At 48.9% G+C, this 4,220-nt stretch overlaps 1 pseudogene; it reads right to left on the bottom strand.

Moving 5' to 3' along the window:
• Nucleotides 1–2,952: 2,952 nt before the first annotated feature.
• Nucleotides 2,953–3,938, bottom strand: LOC144095638 (heterogeneous nuclear ribonucleoprotein A1, A2/B1 homolog; annotated as a pseudogene).
• Nucleotides 3,939–4,220: the final 282 nt, after the last annotated feature.

The following is a 4,220-nucleotide window of genomic DNA, read 5'->3' on the forward strand; positions in this document are numbered from 1 at the left end:
TTGGGCCCATCTGGTGCATATGTGAGTATATTTATTGTATATTCATTTAACAGTTGTAGGTATTTTGATTTCGCGACGCTGTGATGTGACGTCATCGCGGTCTTGACAGAACCATTATTCCGTGCTGCGTTATCACGCCTCTCAGGCCTATATATTCGTGCGTGCTGTTCAATAAACGTTCTTCGCTCGTGGTCCACGTCTGGCGTCAGTCATATCATCTGGCGACGAAGCACTGCGGAAGCAACGTACTACGCGGAAAGACCAGCAAGAGCAGCCGGCATGTTCGTCAACCGTCGACTAAGCTGTACATGTTCAAGGAGTACGACAGCGAACGGAGACGTCGACTGAAGTTCAGCGGGAGTGCTGACAGAAAGAAGTGACTACTACGGACGCATTGTGTGAGGTGTACTGTCAAAATGCCATCTTACGGGAAGATAACGGAGTGTGATGCTAAAACTCAGAACTTCGAATCATACGTGGAACGTTTCGAACGTTTTGTCGGCACGAACGAAATCGCTGAGGTAAACAAACTATCTGTATTTTTACTGTTTTGGCGCAGAAGAAAAATCTGACTGTCCCGAAAACACCCGCCGAACAAACGTATGCTGAGGTAAAGCAGTTGCTTCAAGAACACAGTCCGACCATTCTTCAACCTCGGATGACGTAGTGCCTACCTCTGCTAGTGCAGAACTTGTACTAGCAAAGCCAAGGGCAGCTGCAAGCGTCAGAGCCAACGCCACCTATGGGAGAAGAACCAATCCTACGTAAAAGCACTCGTTTCCGCAAGCAACCGGACTGGTTCATACACGAGAACTTGAAGTAGAGCCTGTGGGGGTGAAGAAAATGTGATAGCGCGACGCTGTGTTGAGACGTCATCGCGGTCATGAACGAACAATGATTCCGTGCTGCAGTATCACGCCTCTCAGGCCTATATATATATTCCTGCGTGTTGTTGAATAACTGTTCTTTGTTGGTCGTGCATATCTGGCGTCAGTCATATCAGATATGGCTTCGCACGTACATACTACTTACTACCCGCAATCTGCAGAATACACACCGTTATGAGTTTGCTCACGGAAAACTTTCAGCAATTATTACAATAAACTCTGGGCCGCATCAGCGCTTTGCAGGAGAGTTGAAATCTCGGTTAGTTAGAGGCCAACACACAAGCTGGTGAGTGTGCCTCGTCTCTTCTCATTTCTTGTCTTTTGGCTGCCTTATTTTTCAAGACCGCTTTTTCCAGCATAGCACTGTCAGTGATGTAGTACATCACAACACAGCTAAGATGTGCTAACTAGAATGCTGGTTAACTGGTACCGAATATTTACCTTTTACCTATTACTACAGGCTCTTTAATTATTGATAAGTGCCGTAACCGACCGTGGAATCTAATTCAGTTATTAGAGTCTCGGAAGCATGGTAACCATCGGCGCGGAGGTTCTACAACTTAGGCTATGTTGTGCTATTTTGGCTGGAGAAGTTGCTTTACACGGAGGGGAACCGCCTGCTCAAAATTTTAAAAACTAATATGGATGTTACGTATAGTGGCCTACACGACTTTCAGTTATTATGAAGCTTAACAGTAAAAGTTAAACTTAACTACTGAACATTAGTCAACGATCTTGCCAATTAGCACGTCTTAACTATAATTTAATACATTACACAACTTTAAATGCTATGCCGTAAAAGGCGCTGTTATAACACAAAAGCCAGTTTTAAAAAATTCTAGGTAAATAAGAAAAATACCCCGTAAAGTTGAATTTCTCATCCCTATACTCAATCGCTGACTTTGCACAAAATTTTGTTTAGTGGCAGCACAGCAATAGGTCAGTGCACACCTGTGGACGCTGCAAGTAATTTGTGAGTTCTATGTCTTCGGCCCAATACTGTCAAAGTGGCATCAACGGAGCAGAGTATGTCTTGAGCAGAGATTTTGTGCAATAGTCGTATAGTCGAAGTAGAGTTTTCAAAGTACACAAAACTTGGAAAATACTGACACAAACACTAATTTACTTCCAACCGAACATTTAGAGAACAACTCGGTCTCTTCTTGGGCGGTGATTGAAATGCGAGCCAGTAGCAGCAGGCAACGGCCATCGCTTTCATTCTGTTAACACATGCAAAGTGCAATATCGTGCGGTGAGCGCTGCTTTCCCAGAGCACTATTCAAAGTCGCCTTCGAACCGCCGCGGTGGCTAAGTGGTTATGACGCTCGGCTGCTGGCCCCAAAGACGCGGGTTCGATCCCGGCAGCAGCGGTCGAATTTCGATGAAGGCGAAATTCTAGATGCCCGCGTTCTGGGCGATGTGAGTGCACGTTAAAGAACCCCAGGTAGTCGAAATTTCCGGGGCCCTTCACTACGGTGTCTCTCATAGCCTGATTCGCTTTGGGGCGTTAAACCTCCATATAATTAAAACGTAAAACAGAGTCTGCTTTATGAGCCAGATATTCCTTGATACCCCGTGGCTCCTCATGACAGCATATTGCTACACGGCCAAGACGCTCATCTCCAAAGGCAATTCTGTGGTCGATGCGTTAAGTGTGCTCGGTGAGGCTGTTGCCTTCCGTATTTATTGAGCGGATGTCATTCTTTTTCAGCCCGATTCTCTGATCAAAGCTTTTTGTCTCCCCGGTGAATAAGGCCGCACACATCGAGCATGGCATTTTGTAACAAAAAAAAAAACACCCGGGTGTTTTTCTGAGGGGATGCCGTCTCTGCGGCGTTGTAGAAAGCATCCGCTCGTTGGAACAGGTTTGACACACAGATATGTTTTCCCACAAAAACGACAAGGATTTCCGCGCTTCTTCAAGCTTGTTCCTTTTCCTTTTAACGTGTACTGAGCGCACAGCACACGGGGCTCTAGAATATCGCCTCCATCAAAATTCGATCGCCACGGCCAGGATCAAACCCGCGGGATCGAACCGGATATTAAAATCGCACTGCCACTCTGTTTATCTCTGATAGACTCCCGCACTGCCGTTGCCGTATGGGCCAGAGCCGCGCTTCGAGTAGCCTCCAGGGCCTCCGCGCATTGGTCCACCACCTTAGCTGTTGCCATAGCCGGAGCCGAAGTCTCCGCCACCGCCACCCCATCCACCCTGGTTGTAGCCATCGCTGAAGCCGCCTCCGCCACCTTGGTTCCATCCACCAACTTAATAGCCGCCGCCACCGCCTCCATAGCCACCACCGCCAGAGCTATAGTCGCCGCCTCCGTAACCGCCGCCGCCATAGCCACCACCTCCGTAGCCAACTTCCCAGCCATCACCGCGGCCTCCACGACCGCTCCTGAACGCAGGCCGCTTGTCCTTCTTGAGACTCTCCATCTCCTGCTTGGAGAGGGCCTTCTTTGCCTCGGTCCTTTCCTTTCAGCATGTGGTGGCGCTTCAGGACAATCTTGTCCACAGGATCGTAATCGCCGTACTCAACGAAGGCAAAGCCACCTTTGTGGCCGGTGTCCTTTTCAGTGACCAAGTTGACAGAAAAGATGTTTCCAAACTAGGAGTAGTCTCGGAGGTCATGCTCGTAAACGTCGTCTTTCAAGCCACCAACGAAGACTTCTTTACGGTGCCCTCCGCCTCAGGCCGACCAGCTTCTTCGCGCTGAACCGCCCGCTTGGGTTCCACCTCACGGCCGTCAACCTTGTGGGGCCGCACAGCCTGCGCATCGTCGACCATGTGCGCGTGTCGGAAGGTGATGAAGCCGAACCCGCGGCTCTTCTTGGGGCTGGGATCGCGCATCACCACGCAGTCAACGACCTCGCCCCATTGCTCAAAGTGGCCCTTAAGCCTCTCTTCAGTCGTCTTGTAGTTCAGGCCGCCAATCAATAGCTTCGGACCTGCTCGGGCTCGCTCTCGCTATTTTCGGCGCCTATTTCGTCGAAGGAATTCTCAACAGCAGCCAGCACATTTCCGGAGCCCTTCACTATGGCGTCTCTCATAGCCTCAGTCACTTTGGGACGTAAAACTCCCATAAACCAAAGCAAACGTTTTCCTTTTAGCACTGTAAGACCTAACATGCATGGCCAAGTAGCCCAGAAGTGTGTTTTGTCGCAGAAGACATTATATTTCTGTGATTTAAAATTGCCATTCACAATTATTGACTTATTTTCAGCACCGGCAGGTCGTGCAGCTAGGGAACCGCAAGCTGCCAAATGCAGCGGCCAGTGTGCTAATGACTATTTGGATCTTCCCATCCTGCAGAAGTTCATCAAGAAAGCTTT

The sequence above is a fragment of the Amblyomma americanum genome, chromosome 6 (genome assembly GCF_052857255.1).
Source record: "Amblyomma americanum isolate KBUSLIRL-KWMA chromosome 6, ASM5285725v1, whole genome shotgun sequence".
Lineage (NCBI taxonomy): Eukaryota > Metazoa > Arthropoda > Arachnida > Ixodida > Ixodidae > Amblyomma > Amblyomma americanum.